Source organism: Mercenaria mercenaria, chromosome 7, assembly GCF_021730395.1.
Source record: "Mercenaria mercenaria strain notata chromosome 7, MADL_Memer_1, whole genome shotgun sequence".
Taxonomy (NCBI): Eukaryota; Metazoa; Mollusca; class Bivalvia; order Venerida; family Veneridae; genus Mercenaria; species Mercenaria mercenaria.
Window position 1 is genome coordinate 7,876,810 of NC_069367.1, and position 24,576 is coordinate 7,901,385.

Here is a 24,576-nt window from a genome sequence, read left to right on the forward strand (position 1 = left end):
TAAAAACGATGAGAAAATCCGTAAATTTTACTTCATCTGTGTTTCGTACGATGAATTATTTCTTGGAAAACTTCTACTGTTTGATCCATCTAGTCCGTAACAGATTTGTTTTGTTAATTGCAGCTTTGTTTTCAAAGATACTGATATGAATTACTAATAGCATTCTTAAAGTCTCTTGGCATAGCAGAAGGATAGCTTTTCTGATTTCTAATAATAATATGATTAATAATGTATTTTGTCATTGTTGAAAATCAAAATATTAAATTTTCGAGAAAAATAGATATTTTGAAATATGCTTGCATGGAAATGTTGCTTATATGCTAGCTAATGAGATATCATGGCAGTTTAAAACATTTCATTCAAAGACAAAATTACTTTTCTTTAATGCCTGGTGTCCGATGGGCTGAAATTTACTTTTGGAAATTAGTTTTATGACAATAATTTCAAAACTCATCAAGATAACCCTATTACAGCTAGCCATTGGAGTTCTTTACCACGGAGTATGATATCTAAAGTATATTTTTACATTGACTAACCTTGTTACGAAAAAAAAAATGGAACAAACAGAAAGTCTTTGAACTGCATAGCATGTCCACATAAACCTCCAATCATTGTAGGTATACAAATTAAAACAGTTAAAACAAAGTTAAATTCCTTTTTATTTCAAGTAAAGATCAGATTACAAAGGTCAATTACATCTTTATTTGATAAAATGACAGCAAAACAAACTAGAGACTGAAGAAAACAACCTGCTGTTGATAACAATGGGAAAAAATACTTCCAGTAAAAACAAGGTTGATAGAGAAGAGACGATTTCGCAATTTCGGGATATTGGAGAAAAAAACAGCTGTTGATATCGGACATACTTGCTGTATAAGATAAAAAGGAACTTTCTGAAGAGTTAATTTGTGACAGCCGGAATGTTTATGTCCTTTCCAGTACGGTAGCTCTTGTCAAAGATTTAGTTACGAATAAATTTTCAATAGGAAATGCACACATTCTGCAATAATACACCAATCACTTTGTGTTTATGACGATATTACAATGCCACGCATAAATAAAAATCACACCTATTCTAATTGTTTGTCCTACAAATATTTGTTATGAAAATTCATCTATGCTGTTTTGATACTGAAAGTAGGATGTATTTTTATTTCTTGCACACTGGACTGGTGTTTCCGGTGATTTTACCCATGCCGGCACAACCCATCTGGCTCCCCCACGCCAGATGACTCTCGTGCTGTTAATGACAACATGGTTCAAGCACTAATAATATATTGTTCATGTAATATATGAAACATGCAGGTACCTTAAGAACATAACGTTACGCTACAAACGATAAAACTAAAGTCGAACTTTGTTATTGTGCATAAGGCAAAACATCATGACGTCATTTCTGCTTACGGACGTTAATTTCCCGCGCTTTGTGTTCATTCTGTACTATAAGAAAAAGTGCTACGTTAGTATTTTTACCTGTTATTTGTAAAATACGGTATGCAAGAAAAATGATCTGCCAGAATAAAATGCTAACATGTAACTATACGATATGCAAGAAAACATATCAGTCATGTGTTTACGAATCGGATAGAAATATCCGTCCCTCGGCCTCCTGCGCATGGGCGGTAATTCGGCAAGCCTCATGACGGATATTTTTATCCGATTCGTAAACACATGACATATATTATTATACTTTATTCCTTCGAATGAATAATTTTAGAATAAAATAAATCGCATGTATCTAGTTCTCAGACGTTGTACAGTAATATGTAAACTAGCCACTAAACTGATAACAAAAACAATTTTGACACTTTGTTTTCTTTTTTCGACTAATTCCATGTCATAAAAACAAAGGTCAGTCTATTCTAGATATTTTCTTAAAGGAATAATATTGTTTTGGATAAAGACCAGTTCAGTTCACTACAATGTACCATTAAAATGAAAAATGAAAAACAAATCATATATATCATAGCCTAGGGACTAGTTTAAGTAATACGCCCGTCACTCAAGGTCTCAAGGAGATGAGACATTTATCAAGATGTGCAACAGACATAATCATAAACTGTATTTAAGGAAACTGCCCGGGACCAAACATATCGAGTGAGCCATTGTTCTCAGCCTTGTATCCGTGTCAGCCGTTGTGTTCGAGACAGCCATTGAGTTCGACTCAGCCATTATGTTGAAAAAAAACAAAAAACAAAGACACATATCAAACAGGGAATGCCACGTACCAAAAACGCAGCCTCCCCAAAACGAAGACGTGCACACCACACACACACACACACACACATACACACACACACGCACGCACGCACGCACGCACGCACGCACGCACGCACACACACACACGCACACACACACAAAGCCAACACATGAGGACAAAACGAACAAACAAAGGAACAGTGGGACACCGCCTTGGAACGGTCAGTGGCAAAAACACCACTGGGGAGCTTAAACCGGTTTATGGTGCGCATCCAACCTCACTCTTACCCCCACCATGTTCCAAAGACACGGGACAGTGTAAATAAAAGTAATCCCCTCCAGGTGAATGTCAGCCGTGGTGTTGGGACCAGCTTTGATGCTCGAGCCAGTTATTGTGTTCGCTAAATGATATTTTTCCATAGGTATGAATATGTACGTATATACACTCATTTGATTAATTCACCTAGGTGTTTTGTTTCCGTACTTTTATGATAAATGCTATAGATTTTGTGCGGTTAATGATACGTAACGTCAAAATGTTTATGAAGGCATATTTATGCAATAATGTCTTGCAGCGTTCCAGTGGTAATTTGTCCGTTATATCATTTTACAACACAATAGAGACAGGTAAATAAAATTGACCAAAAGGATGTATATACAAACATATTTAGTTTGTTGTAAATTTTACCGTTATTTCTTACCAATTTCTTCCGATTGGACAATTTTAGAGTACACCTCATCCTATCCAGTTATAAGATTTAAATTGAAAGGTTATATTTGGTCAATGTTACCTCGATGGGTCAGTGCAACACGGTCGTAACTCATTTTTTGAAAACTTTACAGGAGAAGCAAAAAACATTTTTGTATTCAAATGATGTAATGAAAAACAATACAATCTATATTATTTTTATCAAATAACAATAATAACTACAATACTATGGGAAAAAATGTCAAAAAAATGTTCACTGAGGAGTTATTTGAAAGTTTTCCAGTTACGACTATGTTGCGCTGAAATGTGTGGAAATTTTGTCAAAAACTTAGTGCAACAAGGTCGTAACTAAATGATAACAAATAATTTATTGGAGATAATTCATAACAGAGATGTTTATTCAAAAGACTATTAATTCAATATTTTTAAGCATATCCATTTATCTTTTTCTGTACTTTCATTGACTTGTTTTACTCGCAAAAATGTCCAAAAAAAATCATATAATATGTAGAAATAAAAATGTACTACTACAAAAACACATTTTAAATTATTAAAAGTATTTTACAGTAAAAAGACAATAAAAGCTTGACTTGGTCCAAGATATTTGCATACCGTATTTTACTGAATGTAGGCACTGAGAGTTTTAATATTCAAAGTTATTTCAGTATTTTACAGTAAATGGACATAATATAAGAGCTTGACTGATCAAAGGTACTTGAATATTTTACTGAATATAGGCACTGGGAGCCTTTATGGTCAAACTTATTTCATTATTTTACAGTAAATGGATAATAGAAGCTTGACTGGTCCAAAATATTTACATATTTTACTGAATATAGGCTCTGAGAGCTTTTATGGTCAAAGTTATTTCAGTATTTTACAGTAAATGGACAATAAGTGCTTGACTGGTCCAAGGTACTTGAATATTTTACAGTATGTAGACACTGAGTGTCTTTAAAGTACAAGATATTTGCATATTTTATAGAATATAGGCATTATGAGCCTTTAAGGTCTAAGGTATTTGAATATGTCTGTGTTTAGTTATTAGATTTTCATCAAGAAATATGCACCGGTTCTGCAGCATGAATAACGCATGCCCCAGGAGCAAAATACTATTCTGCAAAAAAAACAAAACATGTGCATGCTTCTTGATACAAGTCTAAATGTCTTTTTATTACATAAAAATCTACACTTAAACAATTATCAATGGTATAAATTTGTTCTTTAGCTTGAGTAAAACTGAAAATGTTATAATTAAAGAACATGATAAACACAACAACACAGTCACATGAAACTAACATAAAAAAAATGCCATACACCTGATGTAAAATTTGAAAGTCAGTATGGTCTGTTCCTGGAAAATTTTGTATTATATGTATGAAGTGGCAGCCTCTGATGCATATTTTTTGTCTAAATTTTCAGGTATTTAGAGGGTCCCCACTTCCTATTAGGTTGGTCAGGGAGGTCTCCCTCTGGAATATAGGTATAAAATGGAAGCCTCTAGTGCCTTTTTGGGTCACAACTTTGAGGTACATGATGGGATACCACCCTCCTGTTAAGGGGGTCAGGTGGTTCTCTCCCTGGATTTTCTTTTTTAATATAGGTATGAAATGGTGGCCTCAGGTGCGATTGGGTTTAAATGTAAAGGTATAGAAGGGGTTCAGAGGGTTTTCCCCCTAGAAATATTTTAAACATAGTTATGAAATACTGGTTTCTTGTGCATTTTTGGGTCTGAATTTTGAGGTACAAGAGGTTAGCCCTCCCTACTGTTAGTAAGACTCAAGTGAGGAGAGAGGGGAAGGGCTCTCCCCTGGAAATTTCTGTAATTTAGGTATGAAATGGTTGCCTCTTGTGCATTTCTGGGCCTAAATTTTGAAGTACAGGAGGGGAAAACGCCTTCCTGTTTGGTATAATACCTCCTTCCTATTTTGGGAGGGGGAATGTGTCTCCTCTGGAAGTTTTTGAAAATTAGGTATGAAACTAGAGCTGCTTTTGAGAACAGCACATGTCTCCAACAACTGCCAAGTCATCAGAATAGTAGTATGAGATCGGATGAGAAATGTTCAAGCGTAAACCCTTCTCCCTATATATTCTTAATTCCCAATCAGACTTCCAGTTCTTTGATTATCAAAAACAACCCAATCAGACTTTCAGAGCTTTGATACAACCTAATCAGACTTCCAGAACTTTGATTATCAAATACAATCCAATCAGACTTTCAGTGCTTTGTTTATCAAAAACCAATGTTTCAAGGGCCATACTTCCAAAGTGCCTGGGTTGATTTGGCTAGTTATCAAACTTGGATGAGGACTTATTGGCAAACACATTTTTTCAAGTTTGGGGAAAATTGGATGAGAACTGTTCGACTTAAGAGTGTGGACAAGATTTGTGATAGACAGATGGATGGACAGACAGGAGTTAATCAATATGTCTCCCACCACACAGTGGTGTGGGAGACATAATAATGGCCTCTAGTGCATTTGCATCGGTCTATATGTTGAGGTATAGAGGGGATACTTCCCTCCTGTTATGGGCTCGGGAGCATCTCCCCTCCCGAAAATTTTGAAATGCAGGCATGAAATGGTGGCCTCTGGTGCAGTTTTGGGTCTATATATTGAGAAAATATTATTTTGTTTGCATGCAACTTCGATGAGTTTAAGTCACTGTGGGGTGGGGGATATAGGGGGAACATGGGCTCTCTTGGCCATGGCCCTTGATCAGCCAGGCCTTTATGTTGGTGTTTTGCAACATAAAAATCAAGTAAATCATTCATTAAATTTAAATGTAAAATTATTAATGCTGATCATTTATGTTTTAGTGGTTTAACGACTCATACAAATATTCGATATACTTAACAAAATCTTCTGTATATCCAAATAAAACTTATCGGAAAACGAGCTTTACAAGCAGAAGTCCTGCTTCACTTATAGCACAGAAAAATTTCCACCTTTAATACCATTTTGTATTTTACACAGTTCATGGAAATATGCATACAGAAGTAAAAATGTTCATTGTTATCCTTTCACAGTTTTACATGAAACTTGCATAAAGGAAAGTTTATTTAATAATTACAAGTATAAAAAGCATAGCTGTCAAGGCTCCACAAAGGCCACGAGTGTGATCGGGGTTCAAAGGGAAGGTTTTCCCTGGTGGGGGTCTAGAGGGCGATGATCCCTAAAAGCCGGAAACGCCCTCACATGGAAAATATAGATTTTTAACACAAAATATATCTGGTTTTGAATAGTCTCCCTCCGTGTTTACTTTTTGTGACGTTTATTCATGCGGTAGAAATAACACATCGCGGGCTTAGCGCAAAACGGTTGTAACTGATATGAAATAAAGAAGGAGTTACAACCGTTTTGCGCTAAGCCCGCGACATTGCACCGGTGAATGTAAAAGCTGTATTATACGGTATGGAAACACCGTGTCAATGTTGCCTCGCATGTTTGATTCAGTATTATTATAAATTTTCTACGAAAAAAACAACAATTGATTTCTTTATTTCTTTAAAATGCGTGTGACCTTGAATAGAAGGCGTGTGAGCGTGATCTAGGGCCAAAATGCGTGTGTCTTGACAGGTTTGAAAAAGGTGCATTTTTTCCTCTTAAAATTAAGTCAAGACATTATGAAAAGGGCTTCTGATGCTAAAAACTGCTGAATTTGGAAGAGGTTTTGCTGAGAAATAGTTAACAGAGTATTTTTTTAACAGAGTAACCTTTTTAATGTTTTGGTAAAATTCTAAACATGTTGGTCAATAAATTCTTAACATCACTTTGCATTGATAAAAATATGAAATATGGTAATAATATTAATTTTGTAGTATAAATACCTTTTCTAAGTTGTTTAAAAACAAAAATCATCCTTATTTATCATTTAACTATTGTAATATGTTACACTTTGTGAGTTACAACCATGTTGCACAGAAATTTCAAAGTGAAATAGCATATTTACTGTGTGCAACAAAGACGTATGTTGAGTTACGACCATGTTGCACTGACTGAAAGTGTCTTCCTGAGATACAACCTTTTGACAATTTTACTTTTTTCACTTTTATTTTAAGAATGTGATTTAGATATTTTAACAAGTGATGTATTTCTGTTAAATAAGGCAAATTATGTAAAAAAGTGTATTTGGTAAAAAAATCAAGTTACGACCATGTTGCACTGACCCATCGACCTGTTGTCATCTAGATTTGCCATATTATTTGCCTATATAAAGGAAAATTAACTAGAATAATGGAAGATATAACCGTTTGTTTCCTGTTATCTGTAGAAAAACTGGTAACAACTCATTAAATGCAGCTTCCATAAATCACACCTGACGTGCGCCGTGGTGCTTGATGCCTGTTTTAGTCATAGATAATGGTTGTTGACTTGAAAAGCTCTTGTGCAGACCGATTAAGGAAACACCTGTCACCTGAAAAACTTACCGCTGTAATTATTTGAGGAGTTCTACAGCTGGACCGTGACATATTTGCGCAAACAAGCTCTATCAACGTTCGCTCATCTACAGTACATATGACCCGTTGAAGGTAAGTGGACATAAATAGGCAACTGAACATACGAAATGGGTTTATACAGATGTAGAGTTACAACATAGAAACATCAAGACCAATTCTAATGTGGTGGTAATTAAACCTAGAAGACGACACATTCGAAACATAGACGCTGCTGTAACAGATATTGTTTGATTGTCATAAAAATATAATACCCCTCATAAAATTGAAAAAGGAGGAAACTCCACAGGGTGCCAAACACGACGAAAATGAAAATGTTTCAAGCCATGTTCATGAACGATAGTGAAAAGTCATGCTACCCTTTACGCCCTGTAGCCCCGGGTTGAGCGGACTCACCAATTGCCGAGTTACAAGTGCTAAAAACAATTTAGGGACAGCTGCAAATGTGTTCTTATGACGATGCACATGGAGCCATCAATAATACATGGATGCAATTCCATAAAAAGCGGCGTGTGGTCCGTAGCACTAACACTTTAAGTAATTTTTGGTTTCAATGATTTGTTTAAACTCGCATATGTAGGATATAATCAGTACTGTCAAATGCAATGGGTCATTTCAATGCTTCTAACCACATTTTAATGGACTTGCGTACTACATTCAATTTCATAATATAATGAAGTTATGTCAAATATATATATATATATATATATCTATTTACGTGTTCATTAATGCAGCTTTTCAGTAATTTTATAGTGAAAACAATAGCAGCTGCTTCTTCCAAATAATCTTACAAAAAAAGGATTTGCATTTCATACACCTTCCTTGGATGGTTTACTTTATCAGAAATATGCATTCACAATGTAGTGGGTCAACTTGAGCACTTCAGACCCGTGAAAGAGTTATTCTCATCCGAGGTTTTCTTCATGTGAGCCTCATGTTGTAAACCAAAGGCGGAACAGGTTGAGAGGTTTCTTTGGTTTTATGCACAAGTTGCCTTGCCTTGTTTAATGTGGCTTTTAATGCAGTTTCTTGTAAAAAAAATACTGTTAAGCAACTGGTTGGACTTTGTACGACTGGTGTGAAGTGTATCAATGCCGGGTTCAGGTTGATTGACATTTGATCAGCGTATTGAAATATATAAAAACATCCCGTACCCAAAATTTTGGGATAACGTACCAGATCTTTGTTTAACATCACAAGGTTTTGCAACCAGTTTTGATGTGTACAAAATGAAAAATAATCCATAGCAGCAGGTCTGGTTTTGAAAAGTATTTTACAAAATTGTTTCTTGGTTAACAATCAATTAAGACTGAAAATTTTTCGTAATATTCCGACTTGCCAAAAAAAATGACAATTCTTTAGAAGTCATTTTCTGCAAAACTACTGGTTTGATTTTGAAGCAAAATCACAGAAATAAAGGTCATCAGAATTTCAATTTATTTTTGGGCTTAAAATGGAAGGTTAGAGTAAAAATGGGTGTATTTTACATTTTAAACTAAGAATAACATTTTTCCTCGCTCTTTGCTCCCTCCTATTTTCCTCAAATTAAAGCAAAACAGATACAATGTACGTATAACCTTTTTCCTTCCCGCCTTATAGTTTTCTGAAAAATAATTACGATGAAAAGTTTTCATTTGGTTTGACTTTATATTTTCAGGACAAAGTTTTTTAACAAAGATGTATTATCTGATTCAAATGCGACTACCACTATAAGAGATCTTGATACGACCATTCATGCCGTGAAGAAATTCAGCTCACCATAGCACAAGGTGTTCAAGGTGAGCTATTGCACTCGCCGTTCTTCAGTCATCCGTCAACAATATCTTCAAAAAGAAATCTTCTCTGAAACAATTTGATGAAAATTAACAAATTTTGGCTCGTGTATTCCGTGGATAGTCCTCTTCCAAGGTATTCAAAAGATTCTGTTTTGTCTTATATAGGGGTCGCCAGAGCAAAATAAAAAAAAGTCTTCGAACAAAACTTTCTCTTAAACCGTTGCTGTTTACTTTGAAAAAAAAATTATATGAGTAATTTTTAGGTATCAGGATTATTCGAATTAGTTGGGTATGTCAAAATAAATGAAGGAAAACGTGGACTCCAGAGAGTGAGCACACATTTCTCTGTATGTATAAAGTAAAAACTTCATATATTGTTTTGTCAGAAATAGATTGACGGCTTTGACATAATTGTACATAAATGATAGTTGTCCTTACACTAGCAACGGTAAAATTATTCTGATTCGTGAAAACCTCAAAATCGCTAAGAGCTAGATATATAAAATAGAATTCAAATAGCATCTCCCTTCTAAATCGTGTTCAGTAAATAACATATTCCTTGGGTGACCCTCTACCTTGCTAATTTGTATCAAACATGGCAACTTAGGGGCTTGATAAATTTTCCCAATACGTACACATGGTGGAAAGCTATAATAATTATCGTCAAAATTTCAAATAAAATTGCAGGATTTTCGTTTTGGTATCGCTTTAAAATATTTTATGGTGTTCAACTTTTTCTTGCTTATCACAAAATTTGGCAACCAGTACTAAATGAAAAATGTTCCACAGCAGCAGGTCCGATTTTGAAGACTATTTTACAAAATTGTTTCGTGGTTAACAATCAGTTAAGTCTGAAAACTGTTGGTAATATTCCGGTTTGCCAAAAAAAACATGACAATTCTTCAAATGTCATTTTCTGCCAAATTAAAGGTCTGATTTTGAAACAATATCACAGAAATGTTATTTTGGTGGCCCTCAACCAAATTTGTTTAAAATTGTCCGGGGCTCTTTAGTTCCCTTTACATAACTGCATGGACAATTGTAAAGAAACTTTCCTATGAATCAGCCCGGAAGTTTTTAAAACTATTTTTAAAAAATGTTTCCCGTAATATCTGCCTAGGATTAGAAGCACTGTTGAGCTTTATAGAATCTTCATATTCCTTTTATTGAAAATATATACATATATTATTGAAAATAAAAGGGAGAATCCTAAGATAAAGACTTAGTATTAAAAGTTTCGCTTTGAATATGAAGAATGTCACTAAGTTTGCAGACTTCATGATCTAGATGCAGAAGGAGTGATAATTATACGAAGGGTAAGCTGATGTTGAAAAAAACTCTTAACCAGCCCTTTTGTTCTTAGTTATTTGGTAAAAATGTATATACTATTGTTAGTTTCTGTGTGAAACATAGATCAATCAATTAAGATTAATCATAATAATACTCGAGTTCACTTTTGAGAAGATCATTTCGCTGATACGAGCCAGATGCAGGCACATCAAATCAGTAATTTGTCAAATAGGCTGGAATGTTCGCCATAGGGGCAAATCTCATAAAATCGCCATGTAATATTAGATTTGCAAGGTTGTTGTGCTATCAACAGGTCGTAATTACCTTATCGACAGACTTTTTGACTACAAACGTTATTATGGTCATCGATCTTCAATAGCAAGTCACACAAATAACACATAAATAATGCTTTAAGGAAGTATTGTGTAATTGATATGACCAAGAATGTTTCAGTTTGCTAATGGCAAAAGTAAATTAAGATAAATGTGACACTCAAACACCTTCTTAATCATCCCCTACGGAAGAATAATCTTTATTATGTTATTAAATTGCTCTTAAACAGTTAATTGTTCACTACTGAAATAAAAGTTTGCGATCAGGATAATCTCAATTCTGACACAATTATTTAATATTTAATTATTTAATTTATATACAAAAGTATTATAAATAATTCCAGAATCAAATAGATGATATAAGTGTTTCAACTTTTTCCACTTATATGCTGTCACGAAGCTCAAAGCTTATATGTTAAAGATCATAGTATAAGGGCTCATTCTTCACAGTTTTGTTTCGATTTACCTAGGGCTGAATAACTCACAACTTAAATTGATTTGTATGTAGAATCTTATATGTAAAGCATATGCATCCTTGAAAGACTTTTCTCTTTATTGCTATATTCTACTAAGCGAAAAATGATAAGAACAAATTATTAAACAGAACAAAAAAGGACTTCATTTTAAAAATAAAAATATGAACTATTTTATTACCTGCACTAGATAAAATTAAAAAAATCAAATAAATATTTAACAATACTCTAAATATACCGTATATTTCACAGTAATATAACGAGATACATAATTATCTTCGTATGAAGTCAGTGAAAAACGACTTAAACGTACACGTCCTGGTTCTCTGGTAATATATATATAATACATACAAAATTTATACATATACGTATAAACAGTAACTTAAATATATTAATTGTCTTGAATATTGCACTAACCCATTGACATCACCCCATGCCACACAGCACCGACTGACTCCATGATGGCAAAGAGGACAGGATAATATAACAACGTTAAGACTTGAATATGTGAAGACACTTCAAGACATACTTTATAGATACAATACAATGAATTTTATGTTAGTTTACAAATCATCATCGTCTTACAACAGACAACTCATATCATGGATATGTAATTTGGTCATTTTTTTCTGATACTTTTTAAGATTTTTAGATTCTGTTGTTACTTTTGTTTGATTCCACGGTTTAGATTTTATCAAATCATTGATAACTGAACATTGAAATACTTCGAATCGACATCCTGATTATCGGTGATCGATTTCTTTCTATTTCTAATTGTCAGAAAATGCTTCCAAGTTTACTAGGCACATGCCTCTTGAAATGATTAATCCCTTTGCTTAAGAGAATACTTGACATTCTGTCTACATTATATTATTCACCCTCAATGCATAGATTTTGTGTAATCAATCACTACATAAAAGACATGATTGAGTAATGCATAAGTAATACAATTAAATAAATCTTTAATTTGTTTTTGAAACCTACATTCAGATAATGTATTTGCCAGTTCAATTAAGCATTTTTAATAGATCTAGATTTGTTCCAACTCATACCAGTGGGATACTTTTACAAATAAAATAATAAACAGGAGCTCCTTGGTCGAGTGATTCAGGTTGCATACTTCGAATCACTTGTCTCTCACCGCTGTGGGCTCGAAATATCACTTGGATTGTATTCTTTTAGATAGGGATGTCGTCCAGCTGACTTATGAAAGTTTGGTAGCTTTTCCCATTTGCCAGCTCGTGACTGTATAAGAGTCCGCTGGGGAACCAAGTAGTCTTTTTTCCCATCATCGGAAGACTGCAAGGCCTATGATTGTGTCACACAAAACTAAAGTTAGCCACTCTCTCTAATCAATGTTTCATTGCGGTATTGTTTGTAGCTGTATTTTATTTGTTTTGTATGCTAAGTTGATAATATCATAGAGTATAGATTGTGTTAATTCAGTGGTATATGTATACCTTTTTTTCCAGTCATACTTAATTACAAGTTATATTTCCCGGGCCGCCTTTTCCGAAGAAAAAAAAAGACATAGAAAGAGGCAGCGTCCTTCCGCCATTCCGTCCTTCCGTCACATTTCGTGTCCGGTCTATAACTGTGGCATCCACATTTTTTAGTATGTTTCAGTCTGACAAATATCAACATGTACTGGTGTGTTTACTTGATATCCTTCAACACTTTAACAAAATGCGGAAACAAAAAATACCATTTTTGTCAATGTAAAAATGAATTAGAGGTGTCTCCATAGAAGACACTGGAGCTCCAACTTCCTGTCACTGTTCTGGCAATTACTACCATTAATGGCTTGTGTTCTGTTATGATTCATACAATGTACTACGAAGATTTTTTTTTAAAATAGACGACTTAATCGTGGAATAAGTGTATTTTTCAGAAATGATATTTCCTCCTGGAATAACATGCCTATAGAGAATACTCTCTAAATGGCCACAAACAAGCAAACCTGATCCTATGAAAAAGTCATGTAATGCATACTCTGACATTCTCATTCTGTCAAATTGTGCATGTACTATTTCATATATCCTCTATTCAATTATGTCATTTATTGCAGGTGTTTCACTCAGAACTTCATCAATATTCACCATCAAACAGAGGAACTACTTTCCACGTAGACACTTCTTTATTGTGGTCAACCTGTCAAAAACAACTTTGCTCTTGTGCCTAATTCGATGTAATTGTCCATATTAAGGCGAAAATATTTATTACTGTGGTTCCTACAATTTTGTTATAAGTATTTAGCGTAGTCTATCACATGTTTCGGTGTTAGCCGGGCATCTTACAGATTATTTATTACCGGTAAATGGCTACAGTTAGACACTGAAATTTATATTGAAAATATCCCTGTTAAAATGAGAAATGATGTTGCCACCATAGATAATAGTATTTTGTGTACTACACTAGCTCAAGGCTTCATTTTGTAAACGTATTTAGCATTAGAATGCTGCGATCATCTTTAATTTTGATTAATTTTGCATGTTATTGTATTAAGAAAATATAACGAGTTGTCTCATGTTGTAATATATTTTCTGCAGAAAATAACTTTATACAAGCTCATTGACGGAAATATTCACGAATCAAACATGGCGCAAATATGCGTTTACTTCCTCTTAGCGGGTAAATAAATGGTTCTTCACTTAAAAGCACTATGCGAAACATATTGCTGAAATGTCATGTACAAGATGAATGAGTCTGTATTGTGGCACGTAAACTTCACATATCAGTGTAAATGAGTTCCAATTTCGACATTTCGCATACATCTTGTAGTTAATTCTTTTATAAGCAAACAAATCGGAAGTAACATGCTACATATGCGATTTTAGACTTATATTGCAATAATTCTACAGATTCATTTGAACATTTCTTTTTAGTATTTTAGTGACAGAAAGCGACTGTGAATTGTAAGTTTTCCACAAACAAATAACTATTAGTGGTTTTTTTTCTATTTTTTTTATTGAGAGCGAAACATAGGTCTTTACGTTTCTCTCTTTCTTGCCAGTCAAATTTATTTCAAGATTTAGGTCACAGTTACGTAAAATAGATAACTGTAGGCCTCAGCTGTAGTCGGTAAAGATTCCCAAATAACCCTTTGGATGTTTGCTAGCATCATAAGGATAGAACAGCTGGCCTTTGCACGCACACAAATTCTAGTTCCTGAAATCAGTAACCCGACTAAGTCTGAAATTCTATTTAATTTTTACAACATGTGTCATAAAAGTTTCGACTAACTTTCAGATAGAGAGTCTAGGCATTTAAATGTGTAATGTTTGCAACATGTGTTTTTTAAACATTTTAGTAAGTTTTCAATATGTTCAGATAGTCTAGTCATACTCTAGTCATTTTACTGTTTCACGGCAATTCAGAATAATTCTCACTCATTGATATCTTCTGTGTGATACAGCACAACATCTCAAGGACCACTATGGAAATAAGAGTTTATTTTAACTATTTTTTGTGTTATCCTTGACATATAAAATTGATTGACATTACTGTATTAATTCATACATTGTTTATTGTTTGTTTTATGTATTGGTATCACACTTGCCGTGTAATTGGAGATTTAATGTTAAAATAAAATCCTTCAAGACTTCACCCGTTCAGGACTTCAACTCTAGAGGACAATATTTATTATTTGATAAGTCGATATCAGGAAAATATAATTATCTTGATTGCTTGATTACGTTGCTTTGTGTGACCTCCATCGCAGTTTATGTCATATAGAAATAAAGGTCTGTCTCTAATGATGGACTCTAAATCAAAATTGTGTCCAAATAATATATTATTTAGCCATAGAAATATAGAACATGGCTCAATTTAAGTTTCGACTGCGGATTGAAAAAGCTTTGTCAATTGAAATATTAATAGATGTGAAATGGTAGGAAATGATTCATTTAAGCACCGTTATACGACCGTAATTTGGTTAAGAAAATGTCGTCATGTAACATTACCGGAAGCCCTGGATTCTGTTCAAGTACTATCATGTTATGCGCAAGTAGCTACCAACTTACCCACATGTGGAGGTAGAAGATAGAATGACTTCAAACACTATTTTATTCATCAACTTGTCTTCGCAAACGCCTCCACAGGGGCTGAAACTTATAACCCCTTGATAAGTAGAGCATCGGTCTCCCTTGGAGCTAAGTGAGTGGGTTTTAGGAGAGTTATATTTGCAACAACTCCGTGTCTCACTGAAACAGAAACCAAAGTATAACACAATACATTAGCAACTAATAAACTGTATCTAAATCAATTTATAAAATCGAAATACAAAAAGAAATGATACCTTTAAATGAATGCCGAGAAAACACACGTGATTCGCATGCACAAAATAAAATGATTTAATTGATTTAATGAAAAATTTGTTATTAATCGACATACACAAAAATACAAAAACGAGAACAAAAATCATGCAAATGTGCACTGGAATGGTAGGTAGTTGAGTTTGAACAAGTTTGTTCCTTAGAAAACAATTCGCCCTGCGTATTGAAGAAACAATACAATTTCTTCAGTGCGACACCCTCTTAAGCAAAACCCTTTCTATAACAACATCATCGAAATTCCGTAACCTGAAATATACTATCAAATTTACCACTCCAGAACAACAACCTTTTACATAACAGTCAATATTTGTATCTCCCAAAGGGTGTTGCTCTACAGAGGTTGCACTGTATAAGTAGAATCAACTTGTTCAAGCAACAGAATTAGTGACATATTTGTCATAAAATTTATCAATTATTATTCAGTTATTATTTCGAGGTATGAAATTATCTCCTCATTACCTAGAAGCATTTAAATCTCACCTGCAACTTTTATCATATTTAATAATAATTATTAAGTCTATATAGCCGCTGGGAAATTTGATATTATTACAAAAGGATATCTACAGTAATCAAATAAGCAGAATATTTGAAGTAAAATTGCACAGCAACTAAATGAAGTTATTCATTCCCTTGGCGAAAAAAAAAGGTTAATTTACGTGTAAAGAATTTTCTTTCTTTTCAAATTGTGTCGTGAAATTACTTAGAAAATTTAACATGAAGTCGTTTTGTAAAACATAGAAAATGGCAACATTATTCTCCATTTTTTGAAGAATAATTTAAATAACTCAATTCTGTGTTTGTTTAAGCAGAGTAATTTCCCTTATGCTTTAAGTAATAACTTTTTTTTTCAAATGAAATTTAAGAGGGATGAGAAAATTCGTAAAACTTGCTTCGACTGTTTTCGTACGATGGGAAAACTTATACAACTGGATCCAACTAGTCTCTAACAGAGTTTTTTTACATGAAATATGGCTTTATTTTGAAAGATCCTGATATAGATTTTACAACATTGTAATTGTTTTTTTTTTTTTTTTTTTGTTAGTTAGTTCATAGTACAATGAAGTTGCTTTTTCGTTTTAATTTCGTAAGTATGTTGAATAATGTAATTTCCCTTTGTTACAAAAAAAAAAAATAAAATAAAATTTCGAGAAAAAATATGTTAGATATTTTATTATCTTATAAAATTTTTACATGAAAAAGTTGACATGTAGCTTATAACGGTATGCAAACTAAGCTTTCGTGGCAATTTAAAAACATTTCATTCATATTACTTTTCTTTAATGCTTCGTGTATGAAGTATAATATACAAAGTATTGTTTTACATTAAAAGAGTAATCAGAGAAAACCTTATGGAAACGATGAAATAAACAGAAAGTATTTGAACTGCATGGCATGTCCACAAACAAATTCCTTTTTTGATTCAAGTAAAGATCAGATTATAAAGGTCAATTACATCTCCGTTTGATTAAAATGAAAGCAAAACAAAACTTAAGTACCATGTACTGGAGACTGGAGACAAAAAAAAATCCTGTTGATTAAAGGTAAAAAAAAATATTTCCTGTAAACAAGGGTGGTTCAGAACGGACGATTTTGCAATAATTTCAGGATATTAGAGAAAAAAATCAAGCTGTTTATTATTGGATATACTTGCTATATTAGACGAAAATGAACTTTCTGAAGAGTTAATTTGTGACAGCCGGAAGTGTTTATGCCATTTCCAGTACGGCACCTCTTGTCAAAGATTCAGTTACGAATTGATTTTAATAGGAAATGCACACTTCTGCAATAATACACCATGGCGATAATGCCACGCATAAAGTAAAAAAAAAACACATATTCTAATTGTTTATATTAAATACGAATATTTGTTATGAAAATTCAGCTGTGCTGTTTAGATACGGAAAGCTATGTGTATTTTTATTTCTTTAATATCTCTTTTATATCAGTCACGGCATCTCCTTCGAATGAATTGGTTTAGAATAAAACAAATTGCGATCACATGTATTCAATTCCCATTCGTTGTACAGTAATACGTAAACTAGCCATTATACTGAAACTAAACACATTTTGACATTTTGTTTACTTTTTCTCAATTAATTCCATGTCATAAAAACAACACTAAATTGTAAAAAAAAATGATCATATATATCATAGCCTAGGGGATAGTTTCAGTAATACGCTGATCGCTCAAGCTCAAAAGGAGATATTTATGCATATGTGCAAATGATATAATCATAAGCTGTATAAGGAATCTGCCCGGTACCACACATATTGCTCTAGTCAGCCATTGTTCCCGAGCCAGCCGTTCTGTTCAAGTCTCAAGTCAGCCTTTGTGTTCGAATCAGCCATAGTGTTCGAGTCAGCCACTGTGTTCGGCTCAGATATTGTGTTTGATAAAACCGTTGTGTTGAAGTCAGCCATTGTGTTGGATTTAGGCCTTGTTCTCGAGTCAGCCATTGTGTTTGCTAAATGATCTTTTTCCAAAGGTATAAATATGTACGCATATACAGTCATTGAATTATTTGCCGGTTAATTCATCGAGGTGTTGTATTACATGATACTAGAAATATATTTCCATTTTCCCTAAAGTTTTGATTTTAACTTAACTAAATTTAAGCGTTGAACTATAGACTGGACATAAACACAAGCAAGTACAATATACCAGGTATTCAAGGTTACCTTAAGAAATTTTGTAAAATATGATAAAAGCTATGGATTTTATGAGGTAACTGACATGTAACGTGAAAATGTCTGTGAAGTCATATTTATGCAATAATGTCTTGCAGCGTTCCTTTGATAATTTGTCCATTATTTCATTTTACACCACAACGGAGACAGGTAAATAAAATTGTCCAAAAGAATATACATTTATATGCAAACACATTTAGTTTGTTGTAAATTTTGCCGTAAATTCTTACCAATTTCTTCCGGTCGGACAATTTCAGAGTACACCTCATCCAATCATGAATGAGATTTAGACTGAAAGGTTATATTTAGTCAATGTTACCTGTTGTCAACTAGATTAATCATATTATTTGTCTATATGAAGGACAATAAACATGTTTTTCTCAAGTTTTAATATGGAAGATATAATCGTTTGTTTCCTACTATCTGGAGAAAGACTAATAGCAACTCATTAAATGCAGCATCCATAAATCACACCTGACGTGCGCCGTGGTGCTTGATGCCTGTATTAGTCATAGATAATGAACACGTTCCAATTGTATTTGACAGTTTCCAAACTGTCAAAATGCTTGATTTATCGAGAACTTATCAGAAAATCACAAAAAGAACAAGTAAATGTTTCATAACTTTAATAATCATGAATATATATTAAATATAAGACACCTCGAGCAGGGAACAGGAAACCGCATATCTAAATATGTATAAGAAAACTGCTCTATCCGAAATCAGATAAAAGGCAGACTTAGATTACCTTCAATTCATTTTATATCAATTATACAAATACAAAATACTATCAGATTAAATCCAATATTCATTATGCTACGCTGTCCTAAGCAAATATACACTTTACCAAATACGATAATTTACGGAAGAGACCTTGTACCTGATCATTAAACGAACAAGTAAATACACTAGACCAAATATGTGAGTTTGTATTATTATCCGAATTCAGACAAGTCTATAAAATACTGACTATCTAAAGTTGGACAGAATAAAAATTGTGTTTCGTTTTTGCTATCCAAATTCAGATAAGCAATCATGCAGTTCAAAAAACCTAGCATTGACTTTGCTATCTGAATTGAAATAACTATAAGTTTTGCATATCATCAGGAATATATGAAATAGATCTTGTGTATGTATTATCGTTGTTATCCGAATTCGCCTAAGCCACAGCGTAAAACGATCTGGAGCCGAACAGTAGAGAAACTGCGCGTTGCGTTTGCTATCCGAATTCAGATAAACACCATTTGAGAGCAGGCAGTAGAAAACAAGAACATTGACTTTACTATCTGAATTATAAACAGAGGAAATAAATAATGTATGTCAATGTTGCTATCCGAATTCCGATAAGCCGTTACAAAACAATTGAAATCTGACAGAAGAAAATCTGACCGTTGTTATGGCTTTCAGAATTCTGATAAGCGACCTATGTTGATATTGTGTGTATCTATCTTAAATCAGATAAATAAAATGAGTGATAACATTGCACTCAAAATTCTAGACATTCTGAAATCTGATGAAAAGATGAGTTTTGCTATTGCTATCAGAATTTAAGCACTGTGTTAAGCACTGTGTTATGTAATTATACATGTATATGTCATCTAATAAAGAATAAGTATATACAGAAAAGCCAAGATAACGAGTAAAATTCTGATAAGTTTCAGAAAACTGAATGTCAAAGGTAACTGATACTGTGTGAAAAAGAATACAATTCCTTTTGAATTTAACTTTCTGTAAACAGACAAAATACATGTTGCTTGCATGTATTGCCATTAGTCATCATAGAAATAATTACAAATTGTGAAAGATTACAAGATTTTCAATATATTCCATCATGATTTTTTGTCACTGTTTGCACATCTTACACAACTTGATATGGTTAGAATGTAATTATTGAATGTTTCTGTCCTGACATTTTCGAGATACGTTATCATTTCACATTACGAAAACAAATGTCCATATATTTGTAATATTCAAAGCAATACGAATATACATCTCCTTCAAACGCTATTCCAGTTAGGTAACGTGGTCGCTTTTAAAGATCCAACCTGAAAGTAATAAAAACATAATATTAAATATGATTTCTTTAAAATTTTAAGAAAAATAGTTACTTTAACACAGTTTCATCATGCGCGGTTGGTAAGAATAATACAGCTATTTTGATTAATTCATGGGTATTAACTTCCAAAATACATACCTTAGCCCTTATATATATTTATAGACAATTTATACGCTTCAGAATTCCGGTTTTCTTTAATATATGACTGCATGATTTTCTATCACCTATCACCTATCATACTTTCATTCTGTTAATGCAAACATTTTTTGTATGAATTGTGAAAGAAATTTTCGTAGCAGTTTATTGTTTAAAATCAGCTTTAAAATTTTATTATTACAAATGTATGGACGTTTGAATAAAATGACAAAACATCATTTTTTAATCATTTATTACATACTTTAATAAAATTTGTGAATGTCAAGTTATTACTGGACAAAAGTTAATCAACATAATCTGTAATATAAAGTAAAGGAAGAAGACATTTTACTTACTTTCATTTATAATCCACAATGATCTGTGTATATCCCTGTTAATAACAGCAAATGTTGACACATGAATGTAGTTTTCTGCAACAATGATTATAATACAATTAGAACAGAATATTCACATCAACATATTATTAAAAATACATGTATAGCTACGTATTCATCATGAAGATTTTCGAACGAAATAACAATAACGAGATTACAATACAGGAAATATCCTTTGTATAAAATTCTGGAAAAAATTGGTTTTGAAGACAACATCTATACTTTTGTACCATGTATTTGTGTTTAGATCTTGTAGTATTGTAGTAGAAAAACTGGACTATACATTTAAATCTTAAATGAATGAATTCAGTTGAGTAATCATTTCGACAACTCTGTCTATCTGGTCATGCTGGTATTTGTTTTACATGCTCCAGAAGTTTATTGACTCTTGTGTTATCGGCAGCTGTATTGAATTGCACCAAATACATAAAAAGCTTCCGCATGTGTATGTTTTAATTAATTTAATTTCTAAACAAAACACATATATCAAGATTTCAATATTATCAAACTACGCCATCTTTGTTTCTTCCATATTTCAGGAAGTATGCTTGATGTTTTAATTAGACGCCAAGTTCTTTACTTAAAGATGTCTATTGTTTGAAAAGAATGTAAATTGAGATATTCTTCAATGAATTATTATTCTAGAAGTATGTGAAAAGTTAGTAAGATGTGGGAAAACCCCAAGAGTTTATGATGTCTTTTTTCCAAAATAAAGACATACTATTTATCGGATGTTTGTCTTAGATTTTTACAATGAAATTTGCAGATTGACAAAAACACTATCATGTTATATATTCTTGTTTTCATTGTTTTTCATTTAAAAGATTTTTCTATAATCTCAAATTATTTGTACATTCATAATACATTATATTTTGTTAACATTTCAGATAAGGCGTAATAGATAACGCAACCAAATTTGAAGATATCAACAATCGCTCTTATAGTCTATGTAAACATAATATTGCCAAGTTCATGCATACATTGATTTAACAGTACTTTGAATTAGATTAAAAACCATACACTGTAACTTTTACTATAGATGAAACACAATATATATTTGATTTTATCACTTTATGTTAACTTCTAATAACAGTAATAAAATCGGTTTGTAAGTGTTGTATATAGCTAATAAGGCAATATTGTTTTCTCTGGTATGACCTTTACATACATTGTTAATCTATCTAGTTGTAAATTTAGGCACTAGGATTTTTTTTGTCGATCCGAAAAAATGGAGCTAAAGTACAAAATATTTTAATTCATTTTTTTCTCCATATTTTCTTTATTTGAAATTGTTATACTAGTACAATTCTTATTTGCATCAAACGATCACTAGCTGTAATTTCTTACCTTTGTATTGCATAGTACACAAGGCCTCCATTACCAATGAATCTGAATCCAGTAATGTGGGAACTATCATGCGAACTCTGAAATTTAACAGTTCACCTTTCACAAATCACAAAGTAACAAATACAGCGTCCTGGCAATGAATTTTACTAAATGAAAGCTAATATTCATTAGTCCCACTTTTTGAACAACATATCAGAACAAATAAAAAATGAACATTTAAATACCTAAGTGATACATACTTCATTTTAAATTATTTTACTGAAAACAAACTTTCCTTTTAAGTTTACTAGAAAAAGTATCTAATTACATATACATGTAGGGATACAAACCTTCCGAAAAATATCCATGTTCAGAAACGACCAGAACAGATACAAATAACGATATCTGTAATTTTGCATAAATAATGTCCGCTTAAACCGATGTATTTTATCCGAAATAGCTTTCCAGTGCGTTTATTGTAGTTAGCACTTTCTTATCAACTCAATTTATATTGGCGCCCTAATTTACAAAATAAATTTCAGTTGATTTTCTTATTTTGTTTACATTTTTGGAACATAAACTAGTGTCCGTTGGTTTGAAGTAATGATAACAATCTTGTAAATAAAACCTTGGTTATTATCTCTGGAAGCACAAGGTTTAACACGAAAAATAATCGTTTCAGGAAAATGTTTCCGACTTCAGTCTAAATATTATGTGCTACGAATTCCCATGGTATAATGTTTATATCTGTGTGTAAATAAACATTCCGATGGATCGATCTAAATAAACACTGACAGTGTACAATGTATAATTATAATCTATCATCATTTCGAATTGTATCCTTAATAAAAAATGATTTCTTCTTACTTATTTAGGCACTTATTTCGTTTCATTGTTTCGTGTATTAAACTTGGCTAATCCTAATTGGATGTTTGTTCCTTATTCTTTTACTGAAACAATTCAAATCAAGATAATAACTACCGGAACATATGGTATCAAACTTTGATATTTATCTTAAAGTGGAACTGCAACAAGTGTGCTATAAATCATCTATCATTGTATCGTCAATGAAAATAGAGCAGAGCAAAGTACATTTTTTAAGCAATTAACTAGACACTAGACTGAAAATAAACAAAGATATTAAAAACTTAATTTTATAAACAATATTATGTAGTTGCACAGGAGTCAAAAGCCAGTCAATTCTAAAGATTTTCCCTAGGGAAATGATTGTAAGGTTTATCAGTCTTGTCTGAAATGCTCTGAAAAGACATAATCGGCATTTGATTACCCACAGTTAATGTGAAACATGTTTAAAGCCAAACTACCTCAAAGTGTTATGCAGCGAACAGTTTCATATATTTTCCAACCCATCAGGTATTGACAGTTCTGACCGAAGAGAGAAAAAGCTTTCCTTTCATGAGGAAAATTAATCATTCTGTTACTTTCGAACTGACATGAAAAAACTAAAGCATGTACATAAAAATCAGGTTTAGTTTATACAGAATTTATTTTAGGCCGATTGTGAAGGAAGTTCTACAACTTATATTAATCACTCTCGACACCTCATTCCTGATGGAATCCATCGCCACGAGGGTATGAGAGAAGAGGCCAGTTTCCCTTTTAATGCTGAGCGCCAAGCAAGGGAGCTACTGGTACCATTTTCACGTCTTTGGTATGACGTGGCCGGGGATCGAACCCACGACCTCCCGCACTCGAAGCGGACGCTCTACCACTAGGCTATCGAGGCGGTTAAAAATCAGGTTTCGTAAGTAGAAATGGCCGATTTTGTATTGTTACTTGAATATACAAGAGTCAGATGTTTCAATTGATTATCTATGATGCTTTTTGAAAAGAGGATTCCCACGAATGAGTAAATGTTGTGAAAAATGAATGAATGCTTGGAGATTTTTCCCAAGAGACAGACCTGTCCAATTTTCCTGAGATATCTAAAATCACCCATCAAAGTTTAAATTTTGCGGAAAAAGAAATCACTTATTTGGGCAAGGGGCAGTAAGATTGAATATTCCAAAAATAACACTGATACCAATGCGAAAAAAATCATAAAACAAATATTGAGACATGTCTTTTTAATTTTACCACCATTTACAATGTTTTAGTACCGTAAAAGCATCATTTTTATTATTTAGAGGGTGTGGACATTTCATTTTCTCAAAATGATGCGAAAATGCCCATATATCATTATACGTTAAATTACGCCAGAAAATTATTAAAACATTTACATTTTTGTCTCACAGCGACAAATTTTAATTTGTGGCTCATTTTATGCATGAGGGGTGGGCAACTTTAGACTGTAACATATAGACATTTTATCGTGCTATTGAAAACAACTGCATCTAGTTTAATTTGCGAAAGATATATAAAAGTTAAAAACCAGTAACACTTGCTTT

At 32.7% G+C, this 24,576-nt stretch overlaps 1 long non-coding RNA gene across 1 annotated transcript; it reads right to left on the minus strand.

Moving 5' to 3' along the window:
* Nucleotides 1-18,869: 18,869 nt before the first annotated feature.
* LOC128558421 (uncharacterized) lies at nucleotides 18,870-23,361 on the minus strand. Its single transcript, XR_008371592.1, has 4 exons — nucleotides 22,519-23,361; nucleotides 22,190-22,266; nucleotides 20,804-20,878; nucleotides 18,870-20,301 (listed from the first exon to the last, which is right to left on the minus strand). It is a non-coding gene; the product is annotated as an uncharacterized LOC128558421 (long non-coding RNA).
* Between the last annotated feature and the right edge of the window lie 1,215 nt (nucleotides 23,362-24,576).